General features: G+C 36.4%; 1 long non-coding RNA gene across 1 annotated transcript; it reads right to left on the bottom strand.

The window, feature by feature from the left end:
* Positions 1-4285: 4285 nt before the first annotated feature.
* LOC119865383 lies at positions 4286-12592 on the bottom strand. Its single transcript, XR_005368421.1, has 3 exons — positions 12551-12592; positions 10837-10928; positions 4286-4345 (listed from the first exon to the last, which is right to left on the bottom strand). It is a non-coding gene; the product is annotated as an uncharacterized LOC119865383 (long non-coding RNA).
* Positions 12593-13359: the final 767 nt, after the last annotated feature.

The raw sequence follows: 13359 nt of genomic DNA, 5'->3' as shown, positions 1-13359 counted from the left end.
CAGAGGACTCCCAATGTCCACAGAGATGCCAAGGACAAAAAAAAATAGCAAGTCTGTGAATCATTGCCTAGAGAAACACAAAGTGCTGATTAGTAGCATCCATTAAAGTTTTGCACGATTGAGAAATAAACTACTATTTATATCACTAAGATTTCGGGGTTTATCTGTTATAGCAGTAAGTGTTAAGTAACACAAAGGTAAATAAATAATAGACTTGAGATTAACTTAATCTATTCAACTTTGTTACTTCAGGAACATTAAGATTGTAATTTGATTTACTCATTAAATAATTATTTGATTAAATTTTAAAATATACTTATCTAGACAATTACTGACTTACTAAATAATCTTTACGTGTTGTATCTTATTATTTTTAGAACGAAATTATGGCAAGATGAGGAAGCTCAGACACAGAAAGCTTAAGTGAACTACGTATCATCATAGCCAATCAACCCAACTCTTAAAACTTTAAGTCTCCATTTCTTCCCTTTTGAGAAGGAAAGAAACAAACGGAAAAAAAATTAATTTCTATAATAATAGTAACAACAAAAGAAGTTTTCTGGGTAGAGAATACTACATATGAAGTAGCTGCACAAAATACAACTGACTAGCTTCCTAAACAGTTATATCACATAAAGATTTTTTAATGTAGCCTCAGAGTTAACTGTAAACAAGTATCTGTCCAAGTCATGAAGATGTTATCTCACTTGAAAGCTGGGCACAGAATAGTTCATAAAAAGTCCAACTGATAGGAAATCAACAATAATGGTTGCTTCAAATTGTTTAAACATATTAGTCTGGCATTCTGAATGTACTCAGAACTCAAAGACATTTTTTGAATGCCTACTATGTGGCTTACACCCTGCTAGGCACTAAGGTGTGCCTACATGGAAGGAGCTCATTTTCATTGGAATTACGAAGATAAGTGACTAACCTACTATATGACTAAGTGAAATATGTACAAAGTGCTGTGGAATGTGGAAAAATCATTTAGAACTCTATGAGAAAATCAGTCAAGGCTTAAGGAGGAGTTATCAACTACAGATGACTTTTTCATGTTACTTTCTATTAGAAAAGTAGTATGATTCCCATCATACTAATGGTCAGAAACTAGGAGAACTAGGCAGAGTTCAAGGTCTACCCAATCTCAGAACACTGTACTGTTTCCACTGACATAAGCCTGACTTCCTGTTCGTAATTTTCATTGAAATAAAAGGATGCTACCACAAATGGACTAGCCTAATTTAAAACCCTATCTGAGGACAGAAACAGTCCTACTAACTGCTACTAGATCCAAGTAAACTGGAGGATGGTCAAGTATACCAACAGGACTGAATAAAAGAGGCCAGAAATAAAGCTCCCCATTTATGGAAACTTGATGTATGACAGAAGTAGCATTACAAATCAATGGCAAAGTGTTTGCAAATATCAATAATTGGTACTGGAGCAATTATTATCCATAGGGAAAAAATTTAAAATTAGACTCCTACCTCTGCCCGAGGACAAAGTCCAAGTTTTATAGAGTCTGAAACTTATAATTTGGGGATCCCTACTTAGGAAAAAAAATAGCAAAATATTTCACTTCTGCAAATTTTGTAAAAATATACAACCCCTAATGAACACATTACTTGGGCTTCTTTCCAGGCCCTTAGAAAGGACTTGTGCAAGTAACAGTCCCTGAAGCTTAAGTTTCACTCATTTCATGGTGAATCTACCTTGCTTACGACAAACACAAAAATAAATTCCAGGGGCACCTGGGTGGCACAGTCAGTTAAGCATCCAACTGTTGGTTTCAGCTCAAGGGACTCTTGGTTTCAGCTCAGGCCCTCATGACATTGAGCCCCACCTCCACTCAGCATTCAGCAAAGTCTGCTTAAGTTTCCCTCTCCCTCTGTTCCTGCCCCCTGCATTCTCTCTCTCTTTTTCTTTCTCCTTCAAATAAATAATCTTTTTTAAAAAAATTTTAAAAGTTCCAGAAAAATTTAAAAAGGAAATGTGAAAATGAATTTTTTTTATTTATAAAAATTACATAGAAAAATTATTATTCCTCAGAGAGGAAGGATTTTTAAAAATAAGACAAAAATACATAAAGAGGACAAACTGTTTTAAAAAGCTTAATAGGGATCCCCGGGTGGCGCAGCGGTTTGGCACCTGCCTTTGGCCCAGGGCGCGATCCTGGAGACCCAGGATCGAATCCCACGTCGGGCTCCCGGTGCATGGAGCCTGCTTCTCCCTCTGCCTATGTCTCTGCCTCTCTCTCTCTCTCTGTATGACTATCATAAGTAAATAAAATTAAAAAAAATTAAAAAGCTTAATAGGGATGCCTGGGTGGCTCAGCAGTTGAGCGTCTGCCTTTGGCTCAGGGCGTGATCCTAGGGTCCTGGGAACGAGTCCCACATCAGGGTCCCCATGGGGAGCCTGCTTCTCTCTCTGCCTATGTCTCTGCCTCTCTCTGTGTGTCTCTCATGAAAAAATAAATAAAATCTTTAAAAAACAGTTTTACATATCAAAAGTAAGTTTATCAAATTATATGTTAAAGTAAAATACAAGCCATAGGCTGGATGAAGAATACTGCAATTTATATTAATTAACAAAAGATTTGTTAACACAAATCAAAACACAGTTTTTATAACAAACTACAAATTAATGAGTTAAAAACAATCCAAGAGAAAAATGGGCAATCCATAACAGAAGAAACCCAAATATCTAATAATCACAAGAAAACATACTCGACTTCATTAATATTTAGAGAACCACAATTTAAAACAATGACCTGCTATGTCATACCCATCAGATTAATGTTTTCAATGTCTGATATCAATGATACAGAATGACTGGAATAAGTATACTGCTAGTGAAAACTCCACAATGGAGAGGAATTTAGCCAAATCCAGCAGAACTGAAGATGCATGTACTCTAGCAATTCCATTTGTAAGTATAGAGAAACTCTTGCACATGTGCACAAGGAGACATTATTAACAGTATTTTGAAGCGTGGTTTGTAGTAATAAAACAATGGAAACAATTGAAATATCAACAGGAAAAAAATTTAAAAAAGAAATATCAACAGGAAAAATGATTAACTAAACTGTGGTATCCTGATACAAAGAAACATAGTAGTGAAAATGAATGAGTTAGGGCTAGAACTTTCAAATATTTTACCTATAGTTGGAAATATAGTTTACAAATGACTCAGTACACATATATATGCAATGAGAATTCTCACAAAACTATACTGAAACTGAGTACATGTGATGTATTCTCTTTTCTCTGTTCTATTTTTCTTTTCCAACTTAGTTCAGGACTTATGAAATGGATACTGTGAGCTGCAAATAGTTTGCAACAGTCTGAAAAAACACAGAACAAAGTCACACACTTATCAACATTAATAAATCTGAAAAATATAACCTTGAGAAAAAATAAGTAACAAGGTATAACATATCACATACATAGTATATATTTGCTATATATTTAATTGCACATATATACATATATATGGCATTCATGCTATATATTGCTATATATTGTGATAGCTACGTATATATTTAGAAATAGTGTTAGATACTTCCCTGACAAAAATACCAAATTCAAGACAATTTAAAAGGGGAAAAGAATACAAAGTACTTCAAATGTATCTGTAATGTTTCGGTTTTTCTAAACTAAGTCAAATTATTAATATTTGACAAAGTTAAGTAGTAATATTTCTCAACTTTACATCACACCTTTGAAAGAATCACAAATCCTACTTTCCAAGAAAATCATTTATATATTTACAAACATTTGATTATAGTACACATTTATAGTAAGTTTTAGAGAAAAGTTTTGGTCATATCTTAGGAGCTATTTTAAGGATCTCCTATTTTGCTATAAGGATCTCCTATAAGGATAATTAATAGTGACTAGGTGTAATGGGCTGAATGGTGACCCTGCAAAATGATATGACCATATTCTAATCCTAAGAACCTATGAATATTACCTTATATGGTGAAAGATTGAAAATTACCTTCTATGGCAAAGTACATGATTAAGAATTTTGAGAAGAGTTTCTCCTAGATTTTCCAAGTAGGCCTAAGTGTCTTTATAAGAGTGACACAAAAAGTTAAAAATAAACTACCACATAATGTAGTAATTCCTCTTGGGGGTACTGAACCACAGAAAATTAAAACACTGGGGTTCCCTGGGTGGCTCAGCAGTTTAGCGCCTGCCTTCAGCACAAGGGCATGATCCTGGAGTCCCAGGATCCAGTCCTGCATCGGGCTCCCTGTATGGAGCCTGCTTCTCCTTCTGCCTATGTCTCTGCTTTTCTCTCTGTGTCTCTCATGGATAGATGGATGAAATCTTTAAATCTTTAAAAAAAGAAAAAAAGAAAATTAAAACACCAATTGAAGAGATATATGCACCCCTCTGCTCACTGCAGCATTATTTACAATAACCAAGATATGGAAGCAACCTAAGTGTCTATTAATAGGTGTCTATTAATAGGTGAATGGATAAAGAAGATATGGTACATATGTACAATGGATATTATTCAGTCATAGAAAGAATGAATTATTGCCATTTGCAACAACGTGGATGAGCCTAAAGCATGTTGTGATAAGTAAAATATGTCAGACATAGACAAATACCATATGATTTCACTTGTATGTGGAATCTAAGAAAACAAAACAAGTGGACAAACAAACAGAAACAGATTCATAAATACAGGAAACAAACTGATGGCTACCTGCAGGCGGGAGTGTGTGTGAAATAGGTGAAGAGCATTAAGGGGAACAAACTTCCAATCATAAAATAAGTAAGTCATGGGGATGTAATGTACAACATAGAGAATATAGTCAATAATATTACAAGTTTGTATGGTGACAAGTGGCAACCAGACTTATCATGGAGATCATCTCCTAATGTATCAAAATACTGAATTTTTGGGATCCCTGGGTGGCGCAGCGGTTTGGCGCCTGCCTTTGGCTCAGGGCGCGATCCTGGAGACCCGGGATCGAATCCCACGTCGGGCTCTCGGTGCATGGGGCCTGCTTCTCTCTCTGCCTGTGTCTCTGCCTCTCTCTCTCCCTCTGTTACTATCATAAATAAATAAATTTAAAAAAAAAATACTGAATTTTTGAATCGTCATGATGTGTATCTGAAACTAACAGGATATTGTATGTCAATTATAAAAAATTTAAAATTCTGCTCTTCCTCTTCCCCTAAGCAACCTGAGGTGAACTCTGAAAATGGTTTGCTATTCACTTGACCCAGAAAACCCTACAAAATCATGCAAATCAAGAGGTTCAAATCTTTGTGTTCACTTTAAGAACACACATGAAACTGCCTAAGCCATCAAGAGTATCCATATCCAAAAAGCCACCAAGTATCTGAAAGATATCACTTTGCAGAAATAGTGTGTGCCATTCTGTCACTACAGTGGTGAAATTGGTAGATATGTCCAAGCCAAACAGTGATGCTGGACACAGGGTTGGTGACCCAAGAAGAGTGCTAAGTTTTTACTGTACATGCTTAAAAACGCAGAGAGTAATGCTGAACTTAAGGGTTTAGATGGAGATTGGTCATTGAACACATCCAGGTGAACAAAGCCTCCAAGATGTTGCATAGAATTTACAGGGCTCATGGTCATTTTAATGCTTACATGAATTCTCCCTACCACATCGAGATTATCCTTACTGAAAAAGAGCAGATTGTTCCTAAACCGGAAGAGGAGGTTGCACAGAAGAAAAAAACATCCCAGAAGAAACTGAAAAAACAAAAACTTATAGTTTGGGAGTAAATTCTGCATAGAATAAATGCAAATTTAAAATTTTTTAAATTCAATTTTTTAAAAGAGGCTAATGAAAAAATAGTAAAAAATAAAATAAAATAAAATAAGATGCGGTGTTGACTACATGTAGACAATAATACCTAAAAGTTGCATAGTTTTCACTATGCAAAATCTTTATCTGCATTGCCTTATGTAGATACCTGGTTGAATTGAATTTTCTATAAATGGCTCCTAATAATCAAATATGATCAATTGACTAAAAAGTAAAATTTGTAATGGGCCCACATTACCTATTCATGCATTGTAAGCATTAAAGTCTTTAAAAATAGTTGTTAGGCCTTGATAATTTCAGAGCCCTTGGTGGAAACTTGGATGAGACTGGTGACAACCTTGGATGAAACTCTGCACATTTATAATTTAAATTCTGATACTTTGAAGATGAAGTTTATTTTCATTAAAAAAATGAGATGAAGGAAAATAACACAGATAAGGAAGCAATGTGACCATGGAGGCAAACTCTAGAGTGATGCAGCTATCTATCAAGGAATGTTAAGAGTCACCAGAAGCTGGAAGAAGCAGAAATAGATCGTACCCCTACAACCCCCCTAGAGGAAGTGCAACCTTGCTGACACCTCAATTTCAGACTCCTGGCCTCCAGAACTGCAAGAGAATAAATTTTGTTGTTTTAACTCACCCAATTTGTAGCAATATGTTACAGCAGCCACAGTAAATTAACACACTAAGTCAGCTTGGCCAGGGAGATATTCTTTGTATGACATGAAGATTAACCCTGAGCTTCCAGAAGAATATGAGTTAAGATTCTTACCTTGAATGGCCAAGAGACTTTAGCGAGAAACCCAATGGGGACTCCTTTACAGTGAAAGTCGGGATACTTCTCCATGAGATCAGGATTTTATGATGATTAAATAATTGAAACATGTATTTACCTGGGGTGGACCCAATATTTTAGGAAGAAAACTGAGGCAAAATAGATTTGTTGGGGTGATTTTATGTAGGAAATCTGTATCCAGAAACCTAGTTAGGGAGACTCATGCTAAACACTTTTCTTTCCTCAGTCCACAATACCAGAAATATCCTTAAAATCTTTTTCTGCACAAATTTCCTCATTGGTTGCAGGGGTTTTAAAATATGTGCACATATCCTTTAATAGCACCTCTTTTATTTTTATTTTTTAATAATAAATTTATTTTTTATTGGTATTCAAATTGCCAACATACAGAATAACACCCAGTGCTCATCCCGTCAAGTGCCCCCCTCAGTGCCCATCACCCATTCACCCCCACCCCCCGCCCTCCTCCCCTTCCACCACCCCTAGTTCACCTCTTTTAAAAAGCAGAAACTAATCGCCCTCCCTTTGAATATGGGTTGTATTTAGTTATTCACTTTTGAGAGATACAGGAGGCCAAAGCGACAACATGATTTCCAAAATAAGGACATAAAAAAGCATCATAGTTTCTTCCTTGCTCTTTCATTTAGATGACTTGCTCTGGGAGAAGCCAGCTGCCATAAAGGCAGCTGCAATAATGAGAACAGTCAAGCTGCATGAGGGAAAAGTCCACTAGCAAGAAACTGAGCCCTCCTGCCAAGAGGAAAGAGGAAACTGAGGTTTCCCGACAGCAGGCAGCTTAAAATGACTGCAGCCCTGGCTTCTTAACTGCAGCCTCATAAAAGACCCTGAGCCAGAACCACCCAGGTGAGCTGCTCCTGAATTCTTAACCCACAGCAGAAATTATGAGAGAATAAATATTGATTATTTTAATCTGCTAGATTTGGGGGCAAATTATGAGAGAATAAATATTGATTATTTTAATCTGCTAGATTTGGGGCAATTTCTTACACAGTAAGTAATACATTGATGTACCTTACAAATGAAGTGCCATCTTTGTTCAGGATGCTCTAATGTAATGAATGCCCGAATTATCCATTGATGTATTAGAAGATATTTTTTTAAAGATTTTATTTATTCATGAGAGACTCAGAGAGGCAGAGACATAGGCAGAAGAAGAAGCAGGCTTTTCGCAGGAAGCCTGATGCAGGACTCAATCCCAGGACCCCAGGATCATGACCTGAGCCAAAGGCAGACACTCAACCACTGAATCACCCAGGTGCCCCGATTTACTAGAAGTTATTATCAAATAACAACATAATAAATGATTCAGAACATCACTACTGCCACATAGTGAGTTTAGGAATAATATTATTTGTTAAGTATTTAATGTGTACTGTGAATTTTAACAGAGAGAAAACTTAGCCTTTAAGAACAATGCCTAGGGCAGCCTGGGTGGCTCAGTGGTTTAACGCCGCCTTCAGCCCAGGGCATGAACCTGGGGACCCCGGATCGAGTCCCACATCAGGCTCCCTGCATGGAGCCTGCTTCTTCCTCTGCCTATGTCTCTGCCTCTCTCTCTGTATGTCTATCATGAATAAATTAATAAAATCTTAAAAAAAAAAAAGAAAACAATCCCATTTACAACTGCACCAAAAATAATAACATTTCTAGGAATAAACTTAACCAAAGAGATGAAAGATCTGTACTCTGAAAACGATGAAACACTGATGAAAGAAATTGAAGATGACACAAAGAAATGGAAAGACATTCCATGTTCATGAGTTGGAAGAACATATTGTTAAGATGTCTATACTACACAAATGAATCTACACATTTAAACAATCCCTATCAAAATAACCAAAGCAAAAAAAACAAAACAAAACAAAACAAAACAAAATAACCAAAGCATTTTTCACAGAACTAGAACAAACAACCCTAAAATTTGTATGGAACCACCAAAGACCCCAAATAGCCAAAGCAGTCTTGCAAAAGAAAAACAAAATCAGAGGTATTACAATTCCAGATTTCAAGTTATACCACAAAGCAGTAGTAATTAAAACAGTATACTGCTGGCATAAAAATAGACACATAGGGCAGCCCTGGTGGCTCAGTGGTTTAACACTGCCTTCGGCTCAGGGTGTGATCCTGGAGACCCAGGATTAAGTCCCACGTCGGGCTCCCTACATGGAGCCTGCTTCTCCCTCTGCCTGTGTCTCTGTCTCTGTGTGTGTGTGTGTCTCTCATGAATAAATGAGTGAAATCTTAAAAAAAAAAAAAAAAAAAAAAAAGACACATAGACCAACAGAATAGAAAACCCATAAATAAACCCACAACTATATGGTCAATTATCCTTTGAGTAGTACAGGTTTCTGTTGCTATCCAAAAACAGTGTTTCCATGAAACCTTTTGTAAGCCAAAATGGTGTAAACTGAAGAAGTTAATACCTTTAATTTATGTGGAAAAAAATCTTTGAGAATTCTCAGACCCCAAAAATAGCCTCTCTTCAGCTTCTCTGATATCTTAGGGCACATCTTGCTAACAAGTGCATGAAATAAATTGAGATAAAGCACAGAAGCTCACAGACACAGGTCGAAGCTGTGATGCCTTGATGCTGAGATACTGAGCATGCATAGTTCCTGGGAAGGAGCTTGGCAGTGTTACTCTCACTGTTCAGGGTGTGTGCCGCCTCTATAAGGGCTCACTGCAAAAGAAATTCTGAGTGCTATTTTAGCTTTTCGCCTTTTCTTATAAAGTGAAAACCTCTTCGAATTTGTTTCAGTTTACAGAAAAATGTACTAATGTAGGCCTTTTGTAAAAATGAAGTAGTGCAATGTGAACTTTCAAAAAGTGAGCGATACTTACATTGGATTATAACTCAGAACATAAAATAAATATTCTTGAGTCTATATCAAATTTAAGAAATTTTTTTAAAAGATTGTATTTATTTATTCATGAGAGACACACACAGAGAGAGAGAGAGAGAGAGAGAGAGAGAGAGGAGAGACACAGGCAGAGGCAGAAGCAGGCTCCTCACAGGGAGCCAGACATGGGACTCGATTCCGGGTCTCCAGGATCACACCCTGGGCTAAAGGCAGAGGTTCAACCGCTGAGCTACCCAGGCATCCCCCAAATTTAAGAAATTGAATAAATGAATAAGTTAATGAGAAGAGACAAATCTCCTTCACAGAAGGATTCCAAATAAGTTATGCATGTATGCCACCCTCAAGGAGCAGGAGCATAACTCCTCACTCCCTAAGTGTGAGCTGCGCATAGGGAATTCTTCCAGACTGTATAATACAAAAAAGGTGGAAGAGGGCAGGAGAGAGTAGCTTTACAGTGGAAAAACTTGACAGACACTACCATCCAATTAAGGTCAACACCAAAAGTGATAAGTCATATTGATAGGCTATATCCTTGATATGATAGATAATAATGGCACTTCATCTCTGTGGTCTTTCTCCTAAAAACTTAGAACAATGAGGAGAAAACATCAAGCAAATATGAACATCAAGCAAATATCAAATAAGGGACAAACTACAAGATACTTGACAATACTTCTCAAAACTGTCAAGGTCATTGAAAACAAGAAAAGAGAAGTCTGAGAAACTTTCACAACCAAAAGGAGCATAAGGAGACACGACAACCAAATGTAACGTGGGACCCAGGATGGGCTCTTAGAACAGAAGAAAAACATTAGGTAAAAAATAAGGAAATCTGAAAATGTTTGGGTTCATTGATGGTAACCAATAAACCATATTAATGTATAATGTTAACAATAAGGGAGACTGAGTATGGGGTATCTGTCTTCAGAATATTCCTATCAGCCTAAAACTGTTCTAAAAAATGAAATATATTGTTATTAAGGAAATATTTAACACTGATGGAGAGAACACTGGATTTACAGATCTGAGTCCGAAACCTGACTCCACCCATGATTTGGTTCATGATTTCAGTAAGCCCCTTTATTTTTATTAATTTTTTTTTTTCAGTAAGCCCCTTTAAATCTCAGACATTGGGGCAGCCCCGGTGGCCGCAGCGGTTTGGCGCCGCCTGCAGCCCAGGGCATGATCCTGGAGACCCGGGATCGAGTCCCACGGCCGGTTCCCTGCATGGAGCCTGCTTCTCCCTCCGCCTGTGTCTCTGCCTCTCTCTGTGTTGCTCATGAATAAATAAATAAAATCTTAAAAAAATAAATAAATCTCAGACATTGGTTTACTCACCTTATAGTTCACAGACTGAGAATCCTGAAGTCTCTTTAACATCTGAAGTTCCATAAATCCATGGTTCTATTCCTTCATTAAGACAGTTATAGCTGAAAAGAGCACATGGAAAAATGGAGAAGCGTTCAAATTAATTCTTAATGCTTAATCAAACTTAAGTTCAGTAGAATGAGGATAATTTTTTTAATTTCAATAATTTTAACATTTCATTATAACAATTCAAATGTTATCACATAGAACTTATGAGGATGCAGAAAGTGCAAGCAGAACTCAGTAACTAAAGGTAGTGAACAATTCTTATAAATTATCTCTGACACAGAACTGACTTTATTTAAGCTTGTATCATTCCCTATTGATGTATCACTTTGTACATGGAAAGTGTACAAAATTTTGGGGACACCTGGATGGCTCCCTCGGTTGAACATTCAACTCTTGATTTTGGCTCAGGTCGGGATCTCAGGGTCCTGGGATCAAGCCCCAGCGTTGGGCCCCCTGCTGGGCTGGGAGTAGGCTTCTCCTTCTCCTTCTGCCGGCCCTCCCCCGCCCAACCCTCCCGTTCCCTCATGCACGCTTGCGGTCTCTCTCAAATAAATTTTAAAAATCTTTAAAAAAACAAAAAATGAAAGTATACAATTTTTTCATAGTATTTGGAAGACTTAATATGTAGTGTCAGGATGTAGAATTAATTGAGTACCCTTTAATATCAGCATTCATTAATTGGCCCTAATTTTTCTAAAACAAAACCTACCTTTTTTAGCTTAGCATTTCACCAAAAAACATTTTATACATTAACTTTGTAAGTGTAAACCTTATGTGAGAGCAATAATCAAATTCGGGGTAAGGGTATCCTCCATAATTATTACATACTTAAAAACATCAGGGAAGTTTAAGGGTTAAGTTTTAGCATGTCTAATATATCCATGCTAGATTAAATTTTAAAAAAATTTAACAGAAACCAAATAATTTATAAAAATTCATTCTCTGGTCAGTTATCTGTGATAAGTCTGACCTTATGAGATGCCCATATGGTGTAAATTAGATTAAAATGTTTAATTTCTTATTTACTCTGACAATGGTTTAATCTAAGAGGAGACTCAGAGGCTTACGTTGGCCTGAAAGGTTAAGGATATGATAACACTATAGTGTGAAAAGTACAATAATATTTAGCAGAGTTTTTTTTTTTTACTTTTTACGTGAAAAGGAGGCACAAAATGTCCCTCTCATATTTTAAATTACCATATCAAATAAATAAAAATAATAAAATAACCAGTAGCCAACTGTAGCTATATATATAATCACAATAATCCCTTCTACTACTAAATATTTTAGCATAGAAAAAGCATCATAAATAAAACTATAGCAAATACTCCTGGTGTAAAAGGAAACATTATCATGTTCTATTATTTAGCATGTGACCAAAAAAATTACCTTTCTTTGACTTTCAATAAAACGACATCTGAACCTTGAAGTAGAGGATCCCTGGGTGGCTCAGCAGTTTAGTGCCTGCCTCGGGCCCACAGGGTAATCCTGGAGTCCTGGGATCAAGTCCTACATTGGGCTCCCTGCATGGAGCCTGATTCTCCCTCTGCCTGTGTCTCTGCCTCTCTCTCTCTCAGTCTGTGTCTCTCATGAATAAATAAATAAATCTTTAAAAAATAAAATAAAATCTTTATAAATAAAGAAAGAAAGAAACAAACCTTGAAGTAACACTCACCTATCTGAATAGAAGTTTTAGGGATCCCTGGGTGGTGTAACGGTTTGGCGCCTGCCTTTGGCCCAGGGCATGATCCTGGAGACCCGGGATCGAATCCCACATCAGGCTCCCGGTGCATGGGGCCTGCTTCTTCTGCCTGTGTCTCTGCCTCTCTCTCTCTCTCTGTGACTATTTAATAATAATAAATAAATAAATAAATAAATATTTTAAAAAAAGAAGTTTTAGAGCTATCGTCATATTTTCTTAGACTAAAGGAGGTAAGAACTGTGTTGTGTTTTTTCCATATGTTTCTGCACATTCTACCTTTAAAATACTATTTTCGTTAGTGTTTTCCTTGACATACAAATTTTGTTTAGTATCTTCCAAAGTGTAAACACTTCTATTTTGTTTTATTAATATTCTCATGGCAACATCAGGACTTAAGAAAATCTTTTAACCATCAAAAAGGCATTCTGGTAACACTTTTTTTGTTAGGTTTACAAATATTTCTTCGTATTATTTGCTTTTATCTCTCCTACCTACTGTTTCCTTCAGTTTTAGTGTATTTTAAATTTCTTCAAAATGATGGAATAAAAGAAGGAAATGTGTATATATGTATTAAATTTTTAAGTATTCATCTCCCTAATCTACTAAAATAAAACTCTTGCCAAGTCATTTTATCTTACTAGTATTTTACATAGAAAAAATTGTCAGAGAACAGTAATATCTGACACCCTGCGAACGTATTTTGAACTATGTTGGTTTCATGTCAGTTATAGACTACTAGGAGAACCCTGCTTATATCAGTAACCTTGGCCAAAACTATATAA

The sequence above is a fragment of the Canis lupus genome, chromosome 13 (assembly GCF_011100685.1).
Source record: "Canis lupus familiaris isolate Mischka breed German Shepherd chromosome 13, alternate assembly UU_Cfam_GSD_1.0, whole genome shotgun sequence".
Lineage (NCBI taxonomy): Eukaryota > Metazoa > Chordata > Mammalia > Carnivora > Canidae > Canis > Canis lupus.
Note: the sequence above shows the minus strand (reverse complement) of the source record. Positions and strands in the feature narration are given on the sequence as shown.